Raw genomic sequence first — 13,202 nt, 5'->3', positions numbered from 1 at the left:
ATTAATTTTATTTGTCAAAAAGTTAGGTTGACAAGATAATAAAATTAATGGGATAAAACCCTCCTTTTACAAATGTTGAATTTGTATACGTCCACACTAACGTGGCATACAAAATTCACGGTGTTTTAAGGTGTTGGTTAATTTAAAATAGTATTGTTTGAGGAATCAATATTATTCTAAATTTAGAGTTCTGACCAAAAGTTATTTGTGATTCTTAGGATGACTTTCAACCCACTGTCCATCATACTTCAACAGAATAGACTTACTGGACCTAATTACATAGATTGGAAAAGGAACCTGGACATTGTTCTTACTGCTGAAAGCTATAAATTTGTACTGACTGAGCAGTGCCCTGATGCACCTACTGGTGAATCTACCCAAGAGGAGATTGAATATCATAGGAAATGGGTAAAAGCAGATGAGATGGCGCGGTGTTACATTTTGGCTTCAATGTCAAATGTATTGCAACATCAGCATCAAGATTTACCAACAGCCTATGATATTACGAACAATCTCAATGAACTCTTTGGTCATCAGGATAGAGCTTCTAGGCAAGTAGCCATGAGAAAGATAATGATAGCCACCATGCAAGAGGGTACTCCTGTAAGGGATCATATCCTAAAGATGATGGCTTATCTGAACGAGATACAGATCCTTGGAGGAGAAATTGATGGGGAAACCCAGATCGATATGATCCTCCAAACGCTACCTAGAAGTTTCGCCTGAACTATAATATGAATAAGTGGGTTTATTCATTAGCGGAACTACTGACGGAAGCAGCAGAAGGATTATTTCGTCACAATGCTCAAATTCACTATGTGAAAATGGTTCTACTTCTAAACCAAAGGAAAGAAGAAGAAGAAACAAGTTGGTTCAGGAAAGAATAAATCTCAGAGTACGGGATTTAAAGTTGGAATGAAGAAGTCAAGGGCAAGTGCTTCATCTATAAGCAGGCAGGACATTGGATGTCCTCGTAGGAACCAAAACAAAGGTATATCTTATACTCTAGTTGTTGAAACATGTTTAGCGGTGTTATCTACCAAGACTGGTGTGTAGATACGGGAGCCACTCATTTCATTGCAGGGTTCTAGGAAACCCGACGACTAACTGAAGGAGAATTTATACATGGGCAATGCTACTAAGGTGGCATTGTTGCGGGAGGCGTCTACTTATCTTTTAGTAGAAATAGAAATTTGATTTTAAGAAATTGTCTTTATGTACCCAGTTTTAGAAAGAATTTAATTTCAGTTTCTAAACTGTTTTTAGATGGATATTCAGTTTCTTTCAGTAACGATGTAGTTATTAAAAGAAATAAAGTGATTATCTGTTCTGGTGCATTAGTTGGCAATTTGTATACTTTAAATCCAATTTCTTCCACAAAGCAAAACATGGAAATTTATAACTCATCTTCTAACTCTAATAAGAGAAAAGAACCTTCGGAAATGAACCAAGCATATCTTTGGCATCTAAGGCTTGGTCATATTAAGTAGGATTCAGAGGCTTATAGCCGATGGACTTTTGAGTTCATTTGAGTTGGAAAATTTTCCAACTTGTGAATCTTACTTGGAAGGTAAAATGACCAAGAGGCCGTTCAAGGCCAAGGGGTATAGAGCCAAAGAAGTGTTAGAATTGGTTCACTCTGATTTGTGTGGTCCTATGTCTGTCCAGGCAAGAGGAGGTTTTGAATATTTTGTCACTTTCATAGACGATTATTCAAGATATGGATACATTTACCTAATGCGTAAGTCCGAGTGCTTTGATAAGTTCAAAGAATACAAGGTGATGTGGAGAAACGACTAGGTAAAAGTATCAAGACACTACGATCGTGGTGGCGAATACCTCTTAGGAGAGTTTAGGAATTACTTATCGAGGCGGATTCAATCCCAATTATGCCGACTGGAACACCCCATGAATGGTGTAGCGAAGGAATAGGACTCTTATGGAGATGGTTAGATCAATGATGAGTTATTGAGAATTACCAAATGGATACGTTTTGGAAACAGCAATGCACGTTCCGAACTTAGTACATTCTAAATCGGTTCTTCTACTCCCATAGAATTGTGGAATGGGCGAAAAGTCTAAGACATATTCGGTTTGGGGTAGTCCAGCACATGTCTTGAAACCAGATCTTGATAAGTTAGAATCCGTCAAGTTCGCGTGTTTGTAGGATATCCCAAAGGCGAAGGTGGTTTATTTTATAGTCCTAAGACCGGAAGGTCATTGTTAGCACCAATGCCCGTTTTAGAAGAAGACTATATAATGGATCACAAGCCCAGAGTAAAGTTGTTTTAGAAGAACTTAGAGAGGACACGTTTACTTGAGTACCAGGACAAGATGAAGTACCACAAGAGACTACAACACGTGTCACATGATACACAACCAGATGTTGCCTCGTCGTAGTGGGAGGGTTGTAAGGCAACCGAAAGATTCATGTTTTGGGAGAGTCTTGGTTGATCCGGTAAACATGAACTGATCCCGGACATATGAGCACTCCAAGATACGGATCGACATCTTGGCAAAAGCGATGAATTCGAAATAGAGTCTATGTACTCTAATAAGGCTGGGAGCTTGTAGAACCACCGATGGTGTAAAGCCGTTGGATGTAAGTGGATCTACAAAAGGAAAGAGGACGGACGGGAAGGTAGAAACCTTCAAAGCTAGGCTTGTTGGAAAGGGTACACTCAGAAAGGGAATCGATTATGAGAAACCTTTTCACAGTAGCCATGCTTAAGTCTATCCGGATACTCTTATCCATTCTTTTCATATGGATTATGAGATTTGGCAAATGGATGTCAAGACGCTTTCCTTAATGGAAGTCTTGAAGAGAACATCCATATGAAGCAACGAGAGGGTTCATTGAAAAAGGCAAGAGCATCTAGTGTGAAAGCTCAATCGGTCCATTTATCGACTGAAGCAAGCTTAAAGGTATTGGAACCTCCGATTTAATGAAGTAATGCAGTCATATGGATTTATTCAAAGTCCGGATGAGTCTTGTGTATATAAGAAGTGTAACGGAAATGTGGTGGTATTTCTTGTACTATCGTAGATGATATTTTGTTAATTGGCAACAATGTCAGTATTATCAGACATAAGGGTATGGTTGTCCAAACAATTTGATATGAAGGACTTAGGAGATTGTGCACACATTCTTGGGATCAAAGTTATAAGGATCGTAAGAAAAGAATGTTGTATCTGTCCCAAGCTTCATATATAGATACAATCCTTGCTCGTTTTAGCATGCGGAATTGAAAGGTTTCTTACCTTTTAGACATGGTAGCTCTATCTAAAGAGATGTCTCCAAGGACGCGGAAGAGATAGAGGACATGAAAGCAGTTCCTTATGCTTGGTGTAGGAAGCCTAATGTATGCAATGCTATGCGAGACGATATTTGTTTCTGGGCATGGTCACAGATATCGAGTAACCTGGACAAGGACATTGGCGGTAAAGCATATATTGAAGTACCCGAGAAGGACTAGAGATTATATGCTAGTTTACCAGCCAGACGATCTGCTCCCTGTGGGTTACACTGATTTCGATTTCCAATAGGGATAATAGTAAGTCTACATCGGGCTATGTGTTTACTTTAGGAGGTGGAGCCATTTCATGGAGGAGTGTTAAAATGCGTTTGGACTCAACCATGGGTGAGTATGTAACCCGAGGCGCTAAAGCGGTATGGCTCGGGAACTTTCTAATGAACTTAGATGTGATTCTGGTTTGCCCAAAATCATCACAATTTATTATGATAATAGCGATGCAGATTTGCAAACTCGAAGGAACCACGAGCTCATAAGGCAAGTAAACATAGAGCGCAACCCGATACGAGATATCGTGAAGCGAGGAGAAGTTGTCATCGCCAAGATTGCATCAGCACATAGTGATCCTTTCACTAAGGCCCTTCCTAGCTTTCGATCGGCATGTGGAGGGAATGGGAATCAGATGTATGGTAGAAGATATGGCAGCTTAGTCATTAGTATAAGTGGGAGATTGTTGGAGTGTATACTGAAAGCCTAAGCTTTGTAAACATTCATTATGAATAAAGAATCACATTTGGTCAAATTTTCTACATTTAGTTGTATTTGTTCAATTAATTTATATTCTAGATAATATAGTATGTGGTGTCACATACAGAAGATGATATTATCAGTACCTTATAAATTATAAACAGTAGCTCACGACCAAAATGGAAAGGAACAAATCATTAGTAGGTCGTAGTGTAATTAGGTATCAGTTTATCTTGACTGTATAATTACACTAGTACACTCAGAGTGTATTGAGTAGGACCATTTGAGGTCGTTTCTTTCGTACTGACTTTATAAAGAAACAAAGACCTCGGTTATTATGGAAGTATGTGCTCTTAATCCTAATATAATAACAAGCACATATATTTGATATTTATTTCTTTAATTTATCGATGGGTGAGATTTAGTTCGATAAATCAATAAGCCCGATAAATTGGGAAATGATATCACTTATAGTGTGTGTTGTTGATTATAGAAGGAAACTGTGTCCTAGAGATACTAGGTTGATAATGTCCTCAAGAGGAGCTCATAAGGATTGTCATGTTAAACCCTGCAGGTGGACTTAGTCCGACATGATGATAAGGATGAGTGGTACTACTCTTGGACTTAGATATTAATTAAATGAGTTGTCAGTAACTCATTTAATTAGTGAACATTCGATATCTTAAACACAGGGAGACTAACATGCTCATAATAAGAAGGAGCCCAAAAATGTAATTTGGGATTGGTGCGGTAGTTCAATAATAGTTCTCTAGTGGAATGAATTATTATTGATAAAATTAAGTTGTGTGTTCGGGGTGAACATGGGATGCTTAATTTTATCGGGAGACCAAAACCAATTCCTCCTCTCGGTCCCTATCGTAGCCTCTTATTTATAGAGTTCTATACCCACCTATACCCACCTTCTATACCCACTGGCGCAAGCTAGCTTGGGAACAAGCTAGCCGGCCTAGGTAATTTGGGTGGCGGCCTAGCTTGAACCCAAGCTAGTGGGGCCGGCCAAATTAAATTAAAGGAATTTTAATTTTAATTTTTATTATGTGGAAGAAATAATTTATTAAAGAGAATTTAAATTAAAATATCTCTCTTATAAAAGATCTACAAAGATTAAAGAAAGATTAGATCTCTTTCCTTATTTATAGATTGGTGAGATATTTTATTTTCTCTTTAAAATTATTCACATGATAATAAAATTAAAATTATAGAAATTCCTTTTATTAACCATGAAGAGATTTTTAAAGAGAAATTTTATTTTTTAAAATTTCCGGAAACAAATTAGGAAGTTTTAATTTGTTGATTGAAACTCTCCTAATTTGCTCTTTTGATTGTGGCCGGCCATCACAAGTTGATTGGGAAATTTTATTTTATTTTTCTCAATTAATTCATGTCAAGGAAAATTAAGGAAATTTTATTGTAATTAAATTTCCTAATTTGCCTAGGCCAAGGAATATAAAAGAAGGGGTGAGGGTGCCTTCATGAGACACAACATCTATTATTTCTCTCCCTCTTTTGTTCCTTGGTGTGGCCGGCCAACCTCTCCCTCTCTTCCTCTTGTGGTGGCCGAACCTCTCTCTCCCCTTTGGAGCTCTTGTGGTGGCCGGATACTACTCGGAGAAGAAGAAGAAGAAGGAGAGAAAGCTAGCATCTCTTGGAGCTTGGTTAGTGTTTTGATTTTCTTCCTTGGTGAAGCTTTTCCTTTGTGGCCGAACCTAGCTAGGAGGAGAAGAAGGTGGTTGGTGGTTTCTCATCTCGGAAGATCGTTGCCCACACAACGTCCGAGGTTAGAAGAGGAATACGGTAGAAGATCAAGAGGTTTTTCTACAAGGTATAACTAGTAATTTCTCTTTCCGCATCATGCTAGTTATTTATGGAAATAATACCAAATACAAGAGGCTTACGTTCTAGAATTTCGAATATGTTTTTCGATATTGTGTTCTTTTATTTTTTCTTTTCCTTGTGATTTGATTGTTCTCTTTGGTTAACCAAAAGTTATTTTAGGAAATTAAATATTAGCTTTCTATAAAAGGTTTTGTCTAGTCGGTGGTGGTTGCTCCCATATCCAAGAAGGTCATGTGCCTCGCCACGTCAGTACTGGGAACCAATTATGGAAATTAATATTTAATGGAATTAATAACTTAAGGAGACTTGGGTCGAACGTGTTAAGTTCCGCAGGAGATCCAAGTCAAAACCTAAAAGAACAAATAGATTAAGTTTTGGATCAAACGTGTTAAGTTCCGCAGGCGATCCAAAATTTAATTTAAAAGAACACATGGTAGCTAGGAAAAGGTTCAGACCTTTGTACAAAATTTTTGTACAGTGGAACCTATAGTTTTTCCGAGTAGCAACCAACAAAAACGAGCAAGGATTTTTCCGATGTATGAAGCTTGGGATAAGTAAAATATTCTTTTCTTGCAATCCCTTATTACTTTGATCTCAAGAATATATACATTCTCCCAAGTCCTTTATATCGAATTATTTGGACAACCATACCCCTACTTCTGACAACATTTTGATATTGTTTCCAACTACCAAAAATGCTATCTACGTATAGTACAAGAAATACCATCACGTTTCCATCACACCTTTTGTATATACAAGACTTATCCGTTTACTCAATAAATCCATAGGTCTGGATTACTTTGATAAACCGGATATTCCAAGACCTTGAAGCTTTGCCTCAGTTCATAGACTGACTGAGCTTGCACACAAGATGCTCTTAGCCCTTTGCAATGAACCCTTCTGGTTGCTTTATATGGATGCTTTCATCAAGACTTTCATTAAGGAATGTTGTCTTGACATCCACTTGCCAAATAGATAAAAGAATCCGGATAGACTTAAGCATGGCTACCAGTGAAAAAGTTTCCTTTTTCATCAAGCCTTGCTTTGAAAGTTACTACCTTCCTTTCTATCTCTCTTTTCCTATTATAGACCTTTTAACACCCAAAGGCTTTTACACCATTTGGTGGTTCTACAAGCTTCCAGATTTTATTAGAATACATATATTCTAATTCTGTTATTCATTACTCTATGCCAAGATGTTGCATCTTTATCTTGGAGTGCTTCGTCATATGTCCAGAGATCAGGTTCATGTCCTCCAGGGATCGAGTCCAAAAACTCTCCCAAAACATGAATCTTTTTAGGTTGCCTAACAACCCTCCCACTATGACAAGGCACTTTCTGCAATCGTGTATCATTTGTGATACGTGTTGCAGTTTCCTTGTGATATCTCATCTTATACAGTTGGTACTAGATTAGACATGCCTTTTATTATTTCCTTAAGAACAAATTTTCTTATGGGCACATGGTTTATTACATAGTCCTTTTCTAAAAATCGGTCATTGATGCTAACAATGACCTTCTGATTTTTAAGACTATAAACCTACTTTCATTTCACTAGGATAACCCACAAACAAGTGAATTCCTGTCCAACTTATCATTGTCTCTCTTCTGCATATGTGCTGGACTACCCGAATCCGAATATGCTTCGAAATAGGCTTACGCCTATTCAGCAATTCTATATGAGTAGAGAGTTCTGACTTTAGAAGGTACTATATTCACTCCCGTTTCCAGAGTATATCCTTAAAATGATTTTGATAATATTCTTAATAACTTATCAATCTACTTATTTCCATAAGAGTCCTATACCTTCCTTTTCCTACACCATTCTGTTGGGATGTACCAGGTGCAGTTAGTTGGGATTGAATCCCTACTTCTGTTAAATGACTCCTAAATTCTCCCAAGAGGTACTTGCCACTACGATCTTACCGTAGTGTCTTGATACTTTTACTTTGTCGTTTCTCCACATCAGCCTCGTACTCTTTGAACTAATCAAAGCACTTAGACTTGCGGCACATCAAGTAAATATATCCGTATCTCAAATAGTTGTCTATAAAATAGATAAAATATTTGAAACAACCTCTTGCCTGGATGTTCATAGGATCACACAAATCAGAATAAACTAATTCCAATATATCTTTGACTCCATACCCCTTAGATTTAAAAGCTTCTTGGTTATTTTTCCTTCCAAGTAAGACTCGTAGGTTGGAAAGATTTCCACTACTAATGAACCCAAAAGTTCATCAGCTACCAATGAATCCTACTAAAGTTAATATAACCTAGCCTTAGATGCCAAAGATATAATTGGTTCATTTTCGAAGGTTACTTTCTCTTAAAGTTAGAAGATGTGTTACTAATTTCCATTTGTTGCATCATGAGAGTTATTGGATTTATAAATTGCCAACCAACGTACCAGAACAGATAACTTCTCTCTTTTCCTTAATAACAACTTTGTTATTAAAAGAGGCAGAATATCAAGTTCTTTGAATAGTTTAGAAACTGAAAACTAGTTCTTTCTAAACTTGGTGTGTAAAGACAATTACTCAAAAATCCATGTTTTATTCTTATCAAAAGATAAACATCTCCCACTGCCACAGCTACCATTTTTACAGTAGTGCCCATGTAGACGGTGTTTTAATTTTCATTTAGTTGCCGGGTTTCCTGGAACCCTACAATGAATTGCGGACATGATTAATGGCATCTGTATCTACACTCCAGGTTCTGGTAGATAACACCACTAAATATGTTTCAACTAATAAATTAAATACACCTATATTATTCTTAGTTCTAAGAAGACAGTCTACCTTAATGTACAAGTCCTATTTCCAATCATTACAATTGGGATTACTAAGTCTTTTCTATAGTATGACTACTAGGGAATTGACAAACATTTTAAATCCTAAGAATCACAAAAATATTTGGTCAAGATCAACTCCTTAAAAATCCCCATGAATTTTGTATGCCACGATAGTTGGACGTATACAAAATCGAAGAAGAGATTTTATTCATTAATTTTATTATCTCATCAACTTTACTTTATGACGAAATAAAATTAATAGTTGATCTGTCTTTGATCAAATATTTGGTCAAAAACTTTTGAATAAAAAATATTGATTCCTCAAACAATATTATTTAAATTCTCCAACACCTCAAACACCGTGAATTTTGCATGCCACGTTAGTGTGGACGTATACAAATTCAACATTTGTAAAAGGAGGGTTTTAACCCATTAATTTTATTATCTTGTCAACCTAACTTTTTGACAAATAAAATTAATAGTTGGTATCATTTGGTCACACAAATAATAGCAGTGACTCCGATGGGGAGGATACTATTAGATGTGTCTAAGTGTATACCATTACTTGACACTAAGTCCATTAATAAGATTATGCCCCTTCCGTTGGGGAAGATCACACGCTCTTAATTAACTTCCTATAGTCATCCAAAAATGGAAGTCTGTTCTAGTGATCCACAAACAAGTTCATCCATTATGGAGGAAGGCACTCAGAGCCAACCTCATTATTGCATCATTGACATGGAATGTGAGAATGAGGGATTTACTTAAAATCCCTCTCCCCTTAGTTATTTATAAATGAGGAATTTTAAGCTAGCTTCAATACAATATTAGCTTTACATGCACGACAATATAAAAGCAATAAATAGAAAATCTAATTTTCAACTATTATGGCTTTTATCTCTTGTTGTCCTCCGTGTGTTGTCATCCCAAGCTGCTGCCATATTTGGCCACTGCCACCGGGTCTAGCTGTCGCATCCATCTTGCTCCTAGTTCCACTGCGCCTCTGGTCCTTAGAAGGTTCCACGCTTTGCAAGATTCGATCCGCGACATAAATAGAATTTTACATTTTGATCCTATATTCCTCGAAGGAATGTACATGTAAACTAGATCGAACATAAAATAAAATTTACATCCATCGATCCTATATTCCATAAAAGGAATGTACATGTAACTAGATCAAAAATAAAATCCTAATAAAACTAAATACAGCTCCTGCTGTATTTTATAATACAATCATGCACACACAATAAAATACCCTTGACATGTCCAAGGGTCCAATCACACACATAATAACTATAAGCCATAATAGTTGGATCTTGCATCCACAAAGTTAGCACATCCTACTATTAACCTGTCTAAATTATGTATGACATGTGCATAATTAAACTAATACCAAATACACAGAGGCAAAACCCTAGCTCTGATACCATTTGTTGGTTGCTACTCGGAAAACCTAGAGGTTCCACTGTACAAAAATTTTGTACAAAGGTCTGAACCTTTTCCTAGCTACCATGTGTTCTTTTAAATTAAATTTTGGATCGCCTGCGGAACTTAAAACGTTTGATCCAAAACTTAATCTATTTGTTCTTTTAGGTTTTGACTTGGATCTCCTGCGGAACTTAACACGTTCGACCCATGTCACCTTAAGTTATTAATTCCATTAAATATTAATTTCCATAATTGGTTCCCAGTACTGACGTGGCGAGGCACATGACCTTCTTGGATATGGGAGCAACCACCACTGACTAGACAAAACCTTTTATGGAAAGCTAATATTTAATTTCCTAAAATAACTTTAGGTTAACCGAAAAGAACAATCAAATCACAAGGAAAAGAAAAAACAAAAGAACACTATATCGAAAACAAATTCGAAACTTTAGAATCGTATGCCTCTTGTATTTAGTATTATTTCCAAAAATAACTAGTATGATGCGGAAAGAAAAAATACTAGTTATACCTTTTAGAAAAACCTCTTGATCTTCTACCGTATTCCTCTTCTAACCTCGGACGTTGTGTGGGCAACGATCTTCGGAGATGAGAAACCACCAAAGCACCTTCTCCTTTCTTCAAATTTCGGCCAAGCACAAAGCTTCCAAAAGATGAAGATCTTTTCCACCAACCAAGCTCCAAGGGATGTAGGCTTTCTCTCCTTCTTCCTCAAGCTAGATCCGGCCACCAATTAAAACTCCATAAGCATGAAGAGGTTCAGCCACAAAGAGAAGAAGAAGAGAAGAAGGAAGGGCCGGCCACACCACCAAGGAAAAGAGGAAGAAAAATATAATAGAGTCGTTCTCCTTGAAGCCTCTGTTAGGATCTCTTCGTACGGCTAGAGAGGGGGGGTGTGAATAGCCGACCCCAATTGCTCGCGTTTCTTTCTACAAACTAGGGTTAGCGCAGCGGAAACTAAATGCAGAAAGAAAACAGGAGAAGAAATCAAACCTCTACGCAAGGATGTAACGAGGTTCGGAGATGAAACTCCTACTCCTCGGCGTGTCCGTAAGGTGGACGAAGCCTATCAATCCGTCGGTGGATGAGTCCCCGGAAAACCGGCTAAATCAAACTCCTTGTGGGTGGAGAAACCTCGCCACAATCACTTGCAACAGCAAGCTAAGAGTACAAGAGAATAGCAAGAACAAAATACAACAGGAATGTAAACACAGTAGCTTGCCTTCTCGTCGACTGGGGTCCCGGATGAAGTAGCAACTTCACGGACAGATGCAACAAGCAACACAGCAGCAGCTGATCCAGTCGTGAAATGAAGCTCACGCGAAGCTTCGACAAGGAGGAGCTCAACAAAGCTCAAGCACAAGCACTTCCAGAAGGAAGAAGAAGAAGTAGCGAAAGCAGCGACTCTCGACCCCTTTATACTGCGAAGGCGGAAGAAACTAGCGTTGCTATGCAACGTTAGAGATGTGAACCGATCAGCCGGCCTGACCTACTGATCGGTCGTGGGGACCGATCGGGCCCGATCGGTCCCGGCACCGATCGGAAACTTTCACAGAGTTGCCCAACTCTATATGGACTCGATCGGTCTCGGGACCATCCATCACTGATCGGTCACGGACGATCAGCTATCGATCGGTCCCCCCGATCGGTCCTCCTTACATTTGTTATCGATTGGTCACCGCATCGGATACAACGCATTCGGATCGATCGATCCGAGCAATTTTGCCCAAACCAAGTCCCAATTCTCCCAAACCAACATCCGTCAACCTTGACTGTTGGTACATCATGCTTAGCATCCGGTCACTCCCTTGACCTGCTAAGACTCCTCACCAAGTGTCCGGTCAATCCCTTTGACCCACTTGGACTTTCTCTTCGTGTCAAGTATCCGGCCCTTGACCTACTTGACCTTCTCAACACTAGATGTCCGATCATCCTTGATCCATCTGGATTTTCCTGCCCGGCTTCACTCACGGGACTTTCACCTAGCTTCACTCACTAGGGTTTTGCATCTGCCTTTCTTCCTGCTTGGCTTCACTCACGGGACTTTCCAACGCCTAACATCCCAGTTAGGACTTTCCCACTGCCTGGCTTCACTCACCAGGACTTTCCACACTGCCTAACATCCCAGTTAGGACTTTCTCACTGTCTGGCTTCACTCACCAGGACTTTCCAATTGCCTAACATCCCAGTTAGGACTTTCCCACTACCAAGTCTCCATACTTGGACTTTCCGCGTGCCAAGCTACCTGCTTGGACTTTTCCCCGTGCCAAGTCTCCGTACTTGGACTTTTCCAGTGCCAAGTCTCCATACTTGGACTTTTCGCGAATCAGGTCAACCTTGACCTAAGGTTGCACCTACAATCTCCCAAACACTTATTCTTGTCAAACATCAAGAATACAACTCTCTTCTCGTCAAACATCGACATGCAACTCAACTAGGTCAACCTTGACCTAAGGTTGCACCGACAATCTTCCCAAGTCAAACATCAAAATACAACTCGAGTCAAGTCACCTCGAGTCGGGTCAACCAGGTCAACCTTGACCTAAGGTTGCACCAACAGCCTCCTCTACCCCCTCTTTTATAATCCTTGGTCTTGGCAAATAAGGAAAATTTAATAAAAATTTCCTTAATTCTTTTTCCATTGAAAAGAAAAATTATTTAATTAAAAATAATTTTCTTTTTCAAATACAATGGCCGGCCACCTCAAGCCCCAAATCAAGGAAAGTTTTAATTAAAACAAGAATTAAAACTTCCTAATTTGTTTCCGGAAATTTATAAAAATTTCTCCAATAATTTAATCCCTTCATGATTGGTTTATAAAAAGGAAATTTAATAAATTAAAATCTTTCTTTTAAACATGTGGATAAAAAGAAAGTTATCTCTAAAAAGTAAAACCTCTTTTAATCTACAAATAAGGAAAGATATCAAGTCTTTTCTTAATCTTTTGTAGAAACTAATAAAAGAGAATTATTAATTTTTAAACTTTCTTTTAAATCATGAACATGGTTAAAAAGGAAAGTTTTCTTAAAATTTAAAATCCTCCTTTAATCAACAAATAAGGAAAGATTTCAAATTTTAAACTCTCTTTTAAACATGTATATGAT

This window comes from Zingiber officinale, chromosome 8A, assembly GCF_018446385.1.
Source record: "Zingiber officinale cultivar Zhangliang chromosome 8A, Zo_v1.1, whole genome shotgun sequence".
In the NCBI taxonomy this organism is placed as follows: Eukaryota; Viridiplantae; Streptophyta; class Magnoliopsida; order Zingiberales; family Zingiberaceae; genus Zingiber; species Zingiber officinale.
This window is presented reverse-complemented; position numbering follows the sequence as displayed.